This window comes from Portunus trituberculatus, chromosome 14, assembly GCF_017591435.1.
Source record: "Portunus trituberculatus isolate SZX2019 chromosome 14, ASM1759143v1, whole genome shotgun sequence".
In the NCBI taxonomy this organism is placed as follows: domain Eukaryota; kingdom Metazoa; phylum Arthropoda; class Malacostraca; order Decapoda; family Portunidae; genus Portunus; species Portunus trituberculatus.
Window position 1 is genome coordinate 14,097,348 of NC_059268.1, and position 14,065 is coordinate 14,111,412.

Consider the following 14,065-nt stretch of genomic DNA (forward strand, 5'->3'; position numbering starts at 1 on the left):
TTTGGAAAACATGCATGAAGGAAATCTTATAATCGTCTCTGTGATCTCTCAATTCAGTCTTTATAAGGGCAAAAAGTATTGCAGAATACGATCCCTGATTATTTGCTCATTAGATTATATCTAAACTCCATTCTTAATCTCTCAATGGATCTGTGTGTGTGTGTGTGTGTGTGTGTGTGTGTGTGTGTGTGTGTGTGTGTGTGTGTTTCTGAGAATCAAGGGAAACCAACCGATGTTTATGAAAGCTAGAAGGACAAAAATCATGTTCACCAGATGCTTGTCTCGTCAACATAAAATATCAAATAAGTTCTCAGAAAGGAAGTTAATTTAATATTGATACCTTACAAGAAAAGAGGAAGAAAATCACATCGTTTAAGATCTCACTTTTACTACCACGGTCGTCTTTTGTTGCTTTATTATAAGATTAAAACCCATGTGCCGCATTACGGTGCCGCCCCACGCTGACGTCCTACAGTGCCGTCCTTTATTGATGACATACTGTGAACACCCTTCAGTAACGCCCTACGGTGACGCCTTACAGTGCCTCCCTTGGATGCCACCCAGATTGTTAGTGACAAGAGAACAGTGACAAATTTTGGGATACTCTCAAGGAATTACATAGTATCACCCGTATTTAGAAATGTTTTACTTTCTCACCCAGGGCAATTTTCCAAGGCCACAGAAACGACTAGCCGGGTTTTTAAGACAATTTCTGCTTCTAACAAACTAGAAATCTTGCCAATCCATCACCAGAAACATTAAAAATACCCTTAAAAACGTGAGTATCTTCAACTAGAATCTTTGGAAAGCAGTGAAGATCAGAGAGAAAAGCGTTTCAGATTACGAGCCTACGTATGTAGAGTACTTGGCTGAGGATGAATCACATATCAGTTGTCAGTGAGATGGAGACGTGGGTGGTTGTGCTGGTTATCTTTCTCGGCTACGCCACAGGTAAGCCCGCCAAGCTAGAGGGCGACCGTCACTAAATTCTATCCACTATGCATGGTTTTTCTTTTCTTTTTTATGTTAATTAATGTGAATTTTATCAATACTGTGAAGTGTGCTTGATATTCAGTGTGTGTGTGTGTGTGTGTGTGTGTGTGTGTGTGTGTGTGTGTGTTTGAAAAGTTCCACATGGTTTTTCTTTTCTTTATGTTAATTAATGTGAATTTTATCGATACTGTGAAGTGTGTTTGATTTTCAGTGTGTGTGTGTGTGTGTGTGTGTGTGTGTGTGTGTGTGTGTGTGTGTGTAGTATACTTTTCCTTAGTTCTGCCTTTATTCATGGAGACGAGCGTTTGTTTCCCTGCCACTGCCACCACCACCACCACCACCATCATCATCATCGTCATCTCCACTTGTATCATTTATATATGCTTGCACCCAACCAGCATTCAAATGGGCCTTTATTTATTTATTTTTTTTTTTTTTTTTTTGCCCTTAGCTGGTCCTCTCATACATAAAAAAAAAAAAAAAAAAACATTCGAATATACACACAGGTTATACATACAAATTGGACTTCCCGAGAGAAACACAGCGACGTTTAAATAAGAAGAAAAAGGAGGAAAAACGATGTAAAAAAAAAAAAAAGGCGCGTTCGGTTTACATCCAGAGGAATTATACTTGTAAAATAACTCAAATAATTGGATTGGAAATAAATAAAAATGAATGTGCTATGCAGCAGATTCGTAAGAAAGAGAGATAGAGATTAGTAGAAGTAATAGTAGTAGTAGCAGTAGTAGTAGTAGTAGTAGTAGTAGTAGTAGTAGTAGTAGTAGTAGTAAGGACTTCCACGATTTCCTTTTCTGACAGATTTACAACTTTCCAACTCCATTTCCACCAGAGTTAAATATACCCTAAAATTAGGGACAGTATTCTCAAACGTTTCGGAGTCTTATCTCAAGTAAACAAATGATAGTAGAAGTTATTAGGACTATAATCTTATTGGTAATTTAAGAATAATTATGTACCGTCAATGAAAACCTGACTAAAGATAATTCACTTCAATTTTGAAAATTGATCCCAAAAAAACCTATAGGCATTTGAGAATAACCTCATCAAATTTAATCTGTTTACTTTCTCTCTCTTTTCAGTGTGTGTGTGTGTGTGTGTGTGTGTGTGTGTGTGTGTGTGTGTGTGTGTGTGTGTGTGTGTGTGTATTTTGAGCACGACACAGGCTCAATAACATCACGTCAGCGTGAGAGAGTAATCAGTGTGTCAAATATCACCAGTGTCTGTCTCGTGGTGATAGCGGTTCCCAGACATCACCATCGCATGGTCTGAAACTGATTTAGTGTCGGTTTCTGATAAAAGGAACAAATGATGATCTAGCGTCTCAATTGTTAAGTATGACGAATTTGTGACGGTTTCAAGAGTTATTTTACGGAAAAAAAATATTGTTATGAACATTCAGTATGTTGCCGCTTTCTTGATTTTAAGTTTAGTTCTGAAAAAGAAAGTTATTCAGTTAGATTAACAAACCTTCGTCGTTGATCTTTTCTAACAGAAAATATTATGATCTCATATTTGCTCGTGTGTGTGTGTGTGTGTGTGTGTGTGTGTGTGTGTGTGTGTGTGTGTGTCTGTGTGAATTTGTTTACAAATAATTTGTGAATCAAACTATATAGTTATCTAAACTTGAAAGGTACTTCTCCTTACTGTTCGACCGAGTGCTCGGTGGCCTCTGCCAAGTTCTCTTATGTGCCCAACAAGACCTACTCCTACACCTACTCCGGAGTGTCCAAGGTGCGGCTGAAAGGCGTGGATGGTGGACTCGTACAGACTCGATGGGAAAATCTAGTTCATCTGACATGGCTCACTCACTGCGACGTGGTCGTCACCTTCAACGCAACCAAAGTGGATGGTCAAGCAGGTGAACCTGATACCTTTCATAGGTGTTAGAGTTCCTGCAGAGATATACTTATGTAATAATGCTAACCAATCTCAATAATCACGCATTCCTCAACAGCCTCCACGGACTAACATAGTTCATTTACAGTCCCCCCTGACACCAACCCACTGGAGAAGTACCCGCTCGTGGTGGCGGTGACGGACGGCCGCGTGCAGCGAGTGTGCAGTCACGCCGATGATGACACGTGGTCCATCAACATGAAGAAAGGTTTTGCTTCAGCCCTTCAAAATTCACTGCCATCCCTCTCGACCACCAATTCAGGATTAATATTTACAGAGGTGAGCAGTCATGCAGTCTGCTATTCCAAAAATGCTATACCGGCATATGTAAACTGCATCTCACAAAACTTATTTAATGTGTGTTGATATTTCTCTCTTGGCTCTCTATTGTCGCTACAGACGGATGTGGCTGGAACGTGTCCCACAAAATACGAGGTGCAAAATAAGGTTACTGGGATCAAGGTGGTGAAAAATAAAGATCACAGGCGATGTCAGGAGCGCTATTCAACCCCCGACGAGATTCATCTCCCCTGGCTGAAGGGTCCCCTGCCCATCCAGCTTTCACAGTCAACGTGCACACAGATGGTCATCAACGGTACCATCTCTTCGGTGGTGTGTGAGGACGTGAACGTGGTGCGGCCAGCGTACGGGGTCTACAAGTTCATCGATGCAACGCAAGTATCAGAGCTACAACTAATCGCAAGATCAAACTCTGCCCCAGACTCCGTGTCCTTTATTTCTCAATCACAGTTGGTTCCCAGAAGTCTGCTCTATGATTACGAAACGCCCAAAAAAGAGCCATCCGTAGTACCAGAGTTGGAGCAAACACTGCGTCACGTCTGCCAGCTGATCAAGGACGGGGCGGACGGTGAGTCTGCCACTTGGCTGGACAAAGTGGTTCACCTTATGCGTCGCATCCCAGAACACTCCATCTCTCAGATGTACCACAAGCTGCTTAGCGGACAACTGTGCGCGGAGCGCGAAAAGCTGAAAGGACTTTTTCTAGACGCTGTTTCTTTCGCGCAAGAGTCTGGGTCTGTCCCAGTTATGGTGAATGAACTGATAGAGGGACAGGTGAGTGAGGGAAGAGCCGTCCTCTACTCTGCAGCTTTTTACCTCACATCCCGCCCCACTGCCAGTAGTATGGAAGCCCTTAAACCCCTCTTTGAGCTGCCACAGCTCATTCCTTCGGTAACATTGTCAGCATCCTCTATGATCAACACTTTCTGTCGTCACAACAAAAAGTGTTCGGAACAACCTTCGATAAGAGATATTTCTGAAGCTCTAAACACCAAACTGCAGAGTCAATGTTCTCCGTTTAGCGAAGAGGCAGCTCAAGATGCTGCTCTTTTGACTCTGAAGGCCCTGGGTAACATAGGTCTTGTGAACCACGAGGTGTCCACGTCCATCGTGAGGTGCATGAGGACGCAGGGACCACCGGTCGTTGTTAGGGTCGCCGCTGCTGAAACACTCAGATTAATGAACTGCGAAGAAAGTGTAAGATTTCCTAGCCATAAGTTGCATTACATGTATTTATTTCAAAGTTCATGATCATTGCATTAAGTGACAGCATTTCCATTTCCAATAGATTACAGAGGATCTTACTGACATCGTCCTTGACCTTGATATGGACACTGAGGTCCGTATCGCCGCCTACAGGGCTGTGCTTCGCTGTGCTCGGGACGATCATTTCACCAGGATTGTGACCACCATAGCTCAGGAACAAAACACGCAAGGTACAAAAAATGATAATAGATAAATAAAATATCAATAGTAATAATAATCATTATTACTATTATCATTATCATTACTTATTCTTTTAATGATAATAATTATTATTATTATTATTATTATTATTATTATCATTATCATTATTATTATTATCATCATAATTATCATTATTATTATCATTATTATCATTATCATTATTATTGTAAAGAAATACATGAATTTTTCATGTTATATTTCAGCTCGGGGCTTCATCCTGAGCCATCTGTGGGGCATGCAGTCAACCAACACCCCTCACAAGGAGAGGCTGCGGAGTCTGCTGACAAACATCGTGCTTCCTGTCAATTTTGAAAAAGACATCAGCAAGTATTCGCGCAGTTTCGACTTTTCCTACTTTTCACCTTCCCTTGGTATTGGCAGCGAAATCGAGTCCAACCTCATATTCGCTCCTGGCTCCTTCGTCCCTCGCTCCCTCGGCGTAAACATCACAGCAGCTCTGGAAGAAATTTCCATGAATGTGGCTGAGTTGGGAATGCGCCTGGAGGGTCTGGACCCGATCCTTGCTCGACTGTTTGGACCCGCAGGCTACTTTGAAACGGTCGGCTACATCAAAATCATTGAAGACGTTTTCAGGTTGCTTCAGAACGATGAAAATTTGAGTGGAAGAAGGCAAAGACGTTTCACTGAACATTCGATTCTCACAAATGTATTAAACGAAATTTATCACAACAACATATTCGATGTTGAGGGAGATTTATACATCCGTATCATGGGTCAAGATGTCTTTTTTTCTTCAACTTCGGCTGATCTTAGCAATCTGAATTTCAATGAAATAAAGACAAATATTTATGCACTGATCTATAGTTTTGTTCAGCAGTGCAAGACGCTTAGAAAAGACACGGTACGTATGCTGCGACCAGACCTTGATTATTCCTTCCCAACCATCCAGGGAACGCCCCTCAAGCTCACCACACACCTGACACTTGTTGCAGGCCTCCAGGTAGAAACACACCTGGATGAATTTGCTTCATACTCTGGCTTCAAAATCATGCCTAGTCTCTCAGTCGATGGTGGCTGCTTCGTTGGTTACGACGCCCACATCGCCAAGACTGGCTTCAAAATTAACACAGCCATGTCCACTAGTAATGGCATCACGCTCAGGGAAAGTGGCCATCGCGGCAAACATACACAGCTGCACCTTGATCTTCCTAAAAAGATGGTTGTATTAAATGTTCAGGCAGAGGCGTATCTCATGAAGAGCAAAATGGGCCAGCCTGACACCAAGGTAGTACCATCCTCCATGCACGACATGAGGATTAACAGCACATCGTGTGTCACCAATCTGGAGTCAGTGTTTGGCCTCAAGCTGTGTTATGACGTGGACGTGCCGGACATCTTCCACAACAACGCTCTGCCTCTCGGCGCCCCAGCCTTCACCAGGCTCTCCCTAAATAGAACAGAATCCTCCATGAAAGGCTATTTGATTAATGCAACCCTGAAAAACATAGAAACAAGGAAACTTTAACTATGTTTTGCAAGACGTATGGTTCAAAGACAACGCGAGGATTCGATATTGAAGTATCTGCATTACGTGGTCTCACGAATAACACTTTTTCTCTGACATTTAATGCTTCAAAAATTTACAGCAAAGCTGCAATGGTTATCATTCACTCCGGAAATGAAAAATCCGTTGATCTGTCCAGTACGACAAGATATAATAACATTACTTGGAAAAGAGCTCTGAAATTTAGCTCAGTAACTACTAAAACACAATATAATGAAGAATATGATTTTGGCATTTTTTATGCGCACAATCAGTCTTTCATTCGCCAGGCGCAAATACTTGAAATAGATGTGATGAAGAAAAAGCATGGTCCACAAGGGGCTCTGGACATCCAAGGAGGAACAAGACATGCTCTCGCTCACTATCTCAGTCTGGATTTCGGAAGTATGTTTATCAATCACTCGAAATAGAAACTGAAACATATTGGGAGTAAAAATTAATCAAACAAATTAACCAAGTTATTTAAGAAGACAAGACAATCATAAACTTATGAAATTGAATTATTATTATATACTATTATTAGCATAGCTGCAATTATGCATTCCAGTTGGTGTCGATATAGACCAGCGTCCACAGTCCGGGCTTCTATTACCTGTTCGACTTCGCAAGCTTGATTTCAAAAGCGGGCTTGGCGGGTGGAAGGTGATGGCTTCCACCAACGCGTCAACAGAATCACAGCAAAGAACCAAATTCTCATCTGATTTCAAGGTGACTCGCAGGAACAGGCAGCTGATTCACGTAGAAACTAGTCTCAGCCTCCTAGGAACACCCAACATAGACTTTGTGGCTCAGTTGGAGTCGAAAGGTAAGCCATTCATTGTTTTGCTATCGCTGCATCATGTATCTGTTTACATTTATACACCAATGAATCAACCTCGTAATGAACTTTTCTTTTATGTTCATCACAATGTTTTCTGGAAATTAATGTATATTGTTTGCGCTCCCCTCCCTCCCCACACACACACACACACACACACACACACACACACACACACACACACACACACACACACACTTCGCCAGGTGGTCTGCAGGAGATGCAATACAAGGGAGCAGCATCAGTGTACATGACGAGTGATCGAGTAGGTGCTTCACTTCAACTCCGCAGCGCCGTCACTTCCGCCACTCTAGCTCGAATAGAAGCGTTCTGCATCGAAAATCTAGATGAATTTTTAATTCGAACTTTGGTACGACAATCACTTATTTCGAGACTTAAGCATTGTAAATATATTCTGTATCAATCATAAACCGCAACTAAAGAGAAAAATAATAATAACATGAGCGATGGAATATACTCATTCTAGCAAAATATTACTGTAAAGTAAATTTGTCTATATTTTACTTGATTAAAACTAATCAAAGGCATTATTTCTGGCAAACAGGTGGAGGTGCCTCGTGTCATCAGTCCCACCAGGGCGTCGCTCAAAGTTATGATACCCCACAGTGGCGACCTCTTCCACGTGGAGGCTGCTGTCATTCACAATTCAACAATCCTGTTCCATGTAGAAGGACCCATGCATTTAGACCCCAGGCTAGATACATTCCATGTAAAGGTGCAATGGGATATTTCGATGATCGGAAATCATCCATGTAAAATTGATTCTATGGTTACAATGGGTAACAACTCACAGTTCATGTATGTTATACTAAGTAACTCCCAAGGACGGCCACTGATGAGCCTGGAGTCAAGCTCTTCATCGGGGAGTTTAGAGGAAACTGAATACGAAGCAAGTGTCTTTGTTTCCCATTACCTTCAAGCGCAGACCCATTTAGTTTTCAGCACCAGGCAAGTGTATGTGGCTCTGAACACCTTGATATTCCCCAATGCACCAGACTCCCGCCGGGTGAAAATTTCTTCCCAGGTGGACTTGACGACCGGAACGGTAATCACTGATGTGTGGTGGGATGCTGACAGGGACGTTAACAAGAAGCTTAAGATGGACTTAACTTTTGCCTCCTTACCGCAGCTCTCTCATTACTCTTCTATTCAGTGAGTATCCAGCACTTTACTGTACACAGCATGACTCCTACCTGGCAATATCTGGCACCTTACATTAAGGGACATGGCCAGAAATGATCGGTCAGGCTTTCATGGCTGATGATACAGATTCCATACCAAATTATCATACTAAAGAATAATGAAAATGTACTTGGAAAGGATGTTATCATGTATGAGAGAGAGAGAGAGAGAGAGAGAGAGAGAGAGAGAGGGAGTATAATACGCGTATACATGTGGCAGTTCCTACACTGAAATATTCAGATTGTTTCCTCTAATGATCCTATTTCATAAACTTATCTTATAAAGTTCCCTATTGTCTCCATACTAACAATATGAAGAAGGTGTCTTTTGCCAACTATTTGTCACTTAATTTCAAAACAATTATTGTTTGATATTTTATACATTTAATTATTAGTCTAGCATTTTATGTCGTATCCTGATTATCAAACCTAAGAATGATTTATATTTTTTTATCATGGCCTGAAATTATAAATCCTCCGTATCTTTTATACATTTATTTATTTATTTATTTCTATTTATTTATTTTATTTATTTTTTTTTTTTTTTCACAGAGGAAGTATCAAATACCAGAAAGAGACATGCAGGTTCCTGGCAGTGGGCGAGACGGTGCAGCTTCGATACAGCGTCATGAGAAAGACAAGTTTCAGCTTCGGGATCCAAACAGGAGAGAGAAAATATATGAATATGGAGTTTGAAAATAATATTGAGACTCGTAACGGTTCATTCTACATTGAAACTAAGATTAAATATTTCGGTCTGGAGAACAAGAACTATAAGTTTTTATGTTCTTTGGATCTGGAAGACCCTAATGGTTTGCAAAACTTCAGAACCGATTCACACATAGCCTATAGTTCACCGATGGGTATTGACACTTCGTACAGCACGCAGATCACCCACCGGTCCTCGGCCAGGGAGAGATTCTTACAGATAAAGGTGCGTGACCTCAGATATCTGGGTGACTTAGTTTAGGTGTCTTCAAATATATATATATATATATATATATATATATATATATATATATATATATATATATATATATATATATATATATATATATATATATATATATCTCTCTCTCTCTCTCTCTCTCTCTCTCTCTCTCTCTCTCTCTCTCTCTCTCTCTGCAGTAATGTCTGAATGAATATGTAAGCTTATCTCATAGTCTCACATGTATATCTTCTTATAGGGAAACACGACCCTTTCAACGTTAAAACAACCTCTAGAGATGGAGTTGACCTGGCTGAGACGAAACCAGTCAAGGAGCCTTGTGTGGAGGGCAAACCACACCGCCAGTCTCACATTGCTGGACTGGCGTTTGAACACAACGGTCTCCGAGACGATTAAGTCCTGCAGCTTCATCCTCAACTTAAGAGCTGCAGAACAATTTCTCAACGATGCAGTAAAATTTATAATAATAAAGAACAATAATTGCTTCAATTCAGTATGTCCAGAGTCTGACTGGAATAATGAGAACTCTTCCCATATTCTCCTTCCCAACGCTTCTCAGTCACTGCGGGGAGAAGCCCTGCCCCTCATAGCCGTCTCGTCTCCTGATGCAGATTTCGGGATGCAGGAGTACATAGTGACCGGCAGGTACTCCTATAACTTACTGACTGACACCTTTCGCTGTGAAGGAAAGATGAGCCACTCAGCGGTGGACAGGGACATGACAGCTGCGGTGGAGTACAGGATCAGCGGCACCGCCCAGAAAGGATCCTTCGAACTGGACATCTTTCCCGACACGGCTGACAAGATCACGGCTTCCCTCGCCTCTACTCTGCTAGCCAACAACACTGTCATGCTCGAGGCCAATCTGACCACCAGGGTGAGGTGCTCCTTCGTGTTTATCGTAAACCCTGTAACTTTCTCGGATGTGCGAGCAGTATAAGACCCACTAACTCTTTCAATCCCTCAAACAAGTCTTTGTTGTCTTTTCCAGCTGCTGAGTTATCACCCGAGACTTACATTGAGTACAGCTGCATCGCCTCACACGTTTGCATTCGACATGAAATTCAGCAAAAATCAAGCTCAAAAAGCGAACTTCAAAGCAAAAACTAAGTTGGACCGGATATCTGAGCAGGCAGCAGCAATGGGCTTCATGATCGTGACCGAGGGAGGCGTGTCTGTGGATGTGTCAGGCGTGGTGGGGCTGCGACAAGTACCAGAATGTCACGGCTTGCAGATGACTACCTCGTCCTTCTTACCACTATTAGGAAACCACAGCTGCGTCCTGACGGTATGCGGACCTGCGTTTGTCGAGTTGACCATTGGAAGGAAGGACGAAAGAGGCAAAGTCTATCATGTCAGACTGGGAGTCAGAAATCCACTTAGGCTTGAGGGAAATATTATCGTCCGAGATCAGGAGAGGCATGAAGTGTTCGATGTGCTGAGGAGTCACTTCACTCTCTATCCTCACGTCGATATGAAATTTGACTACATGAAGGAGGAGCTCAGGAAATTTGAGGTATGTGTGTGTGTGTGTGTGTGTGTGTCTGTGTGTGTGTGTGTGTGTGTGTGTGTGTGTGTGTGTGTGTGTGTGTGTGTGTGTGTGTGTGTATTTACCTAGTTGTATTTACCTAGTTGTAGTTTTACAGGGCCGCTCGTGTGGCCCGTTTCCATATCTACACTTATCCAATTTTTCCTTAAAGCTATGCACACTCTTTGCTGACACCACTTCCTCACTCAAACTGTTCCAAGTCTCAACACATCTTTGCGGGAAACTATATTTTTTAACATCTCTCAGACATCTTCCCTTCCTCAGTTTTTTACTATGCGATCTCAGGATCAGTTTCTCATTATCCACTTGATCCATTCCGTTAATCAATTTATAAGCTTGTGTGTGTGTTTTCTATAGACAATATGTGCAAGATTTACTACAATTGTTGTATCCGTATGTGAATTATATCGCATTCGTGGCAGGCTGAGGTGCGGGCGGTGCTACTGGTGGTGACGCAAGGCGGAAAAGACTGGCTGACTAGAGTTTACCAGGCAGTAGTAAATGAAGCCCACAGAAGACATTACGTCTTTCCTCCTCGAGAAATCATTACCTTGATCCATCGCATCGAAAATAACCTCCAGAAAATGTCAACATATCTTGTCCACGAAAAGCTGGAACCGGCATTCGAGATAACATGGCACTTGTTAAACACTCCTACAGCTCATTACCTGAGGAAAGTGAGCTACACAGTCTGGCTCTTCGTTAGGTGGGCCAAGACTCAGCTGCCTCATGAACCATACTATCCTTATCAAGAAAGTATTGAATGGGTGGAAGAAATGAAGTCGTACAATTCCCTCGTGAAAGAAGGTATTTTGCTCTCTCTCTCTCTCTCTCTCTCTCTCTCTCTCTCTCTCTCTCTCTCTCTCTCTCTCTCTCTCTCTCTCTCTCTCTCTCTCTCTCTCTCTATCATCATCATTATCATTACCATCGTCAGTGTTATAAATTGCGTTACATGAAGTGAGACATACTGGTTACGAGACTGGCTCGCTTGACAAGGGAAACTAAAAATATAACCCTTCATTTCACAGTCGGAAAACAGATAGTGCAGATTATTCAGACCGGAGGAGAGGACCTGCTACCCACCATCAAGCACCTCCTGTCATTGCTGGAGCACACTTCCATTTTCCAGGAGCTGAAGGAAGACCTGACCGCCTTCATAAGCTCCCATTCTTACCCTTACCAACGTGAAGCCTTGCAGGAAGTGTTAGCTCGGACTGAGGCAAGACTTAAGCGTGATTTGGCGCCTCTCAAGAATAACCCAACTCTCCTTTGGGCCACCTTCCTTACCCTCAGGAACATCAATACGGTACTTTCACGATGCTCTTTTGTTTATCTTAATCAAATGTTTTGTTCCTTATTTTCGAATCATGACTTTTCATTTGTTTGTTAATTTTTGCAGGCTGTGGGCAAGATAACGCTGACACCACTGACATTATTGCGTGATATGATATGGGCCTATAACAGCTACGACACTATTCCTTCCAACAACCTCCTGTGGCTTTATGACTCCCTGCCGCTGCCGTCTCAATGGACAAACCTGATGCCACCTTGGAACGGCACAGCGATGGTCGTCGGTGGCACGGAGATACGTACTTTCGACGGGGCACAGCTGCATATTCCTTTGTCTAGGTGCGAAATCATATTGGCTTCCTTCGCCGGAAACAAAGTCACCCTGTCACACCCAGAACGGGACGCTCGGGCCCAGGTCACAGTGACCACCCCGCGTGTCACCGTCGTGGTCAGGCCAGACTTCCATGTGTTTCTCAATGGCAAGGATATTGGGGACCGAGACGTAACTGATGGCGAAGTGACAATCTTAGTATGGTATTTACAGATCACTATCAATTTACCTCTGTTCACCGTGAGAGTGTTGAAACAGCAGCGCCTGGTGAGTGTGGAGGCGCTGAGCTGGACGTTTGGACACTTGGCAGGCATGCTGGGGACTTTTGACGGTGAGGCAGGCAACGACCGCCTTATGTCCACTGGCACCAGAGCTCCAGACCTTTGGCATCTGGTCAAGTCGTGGCAAGAAGATCAACACTGTCCCACGCCTCCCGTTAGTCCCATCACACCCACCATCCGAGAAGCAGAGAGAGTTGCTCACTGTCACCCTCTACTTGGAATGTGGGCAAGATGCAACGCCCTCGTCAGGCCCGAGCCCTTTATCCACATGTGCTACATAACACGAAGCCCCTGTGACGCTGCCGAGGCTTATCGCAGCCTGTGTGCCTCGATGGGAGTGGAGCCTCTCATACCGAGGGGATGCTGAGGCTGTATTTAGTATTGCAACTGTACCTACTGGAATCTAAATGGAACACACACACACACACACACACACACACACACACACACACACACACACACACACACACACACACACACACACACACACACACACACACACACACACACACACACACACACACACACGTGCGCGCGCGCGCGCGCGTAATCGGTATATATTGTAGGTATGAGCAGAATGCTTGATCTCCCAGTGGATATCCAACTGGAAATGTATAACAGCACGGTGTCTCTATATAGATATATGCATCATGGTTATGGAGACATGTTTTTCGAAATATGAAACGTTTACATACATCTCGAAACCACGTGTAATTTGTTTACAAGAAAGCAAACAATGATGGTTTACGGAGAGCTCGGGATGTATCCACTAGAAATAAGTATCAAAATAAACTTATGGGTAAACAGTAACAACAGTAAACTTAGTTACATAAAGTATTGTACATTACTTGTGACTGGTGGATCAACGAGATGTTTATTCTTCGCCATAATTAGTAAGTATATAGGCTACATGTAGCAGGTATGGTTATCATAAACTGTTGTAAATGCAACCTACCTAGTTCAAGAGGTAATAGATTGAGGTAAGACTCAACCTATCACTGAAATTATGAGAATTATGAAAATCCCAATTAACTCACAATCTCGCTATACAACCTCTTAAAAGTTATCATGATGGCAATATGCGCGAAGAATGTTGGATGAAAGATTGAATGGTTTCAATGTGAACAGGAGAATATACGAATGTACCAGTATGTCATCAATAGAAAATAAAAATAAAAAGCAAGGAATAGAATAATGGAGTTAAAACATGGATGTGGAAAGAAAGGAACATCAAGAAAAAATAAAATGCATTACTTAAAACATAAAATGAAACTCATTTCGGCCTACACTTGTGAGAGGAAAATATTAAGATAACTAATGTCTTTATCTGAACATTACGTAGCTTATGTTATATCTGTAGGGTTAGGTTTGAATTCATTCAATTCACCAATTTCATTGCTGATCTCTTCATTGTGTGGAAAATAGATTACGATTTGAAACAGCC

General features: G+C 42.4%; 1 pseudogene; it reads left to right on the plus strand.

The window, feature by feature from the left end:
• The first annotated feature begins 902 nt into the window (after positions 1-902).
• LOC123503727 lies at positions 903-13,874 on the plus strand (annotated as a pseudogene).
• The last annotated feature ends 191 nt before the right edge of the window (positions 13,875-14,065 follow it).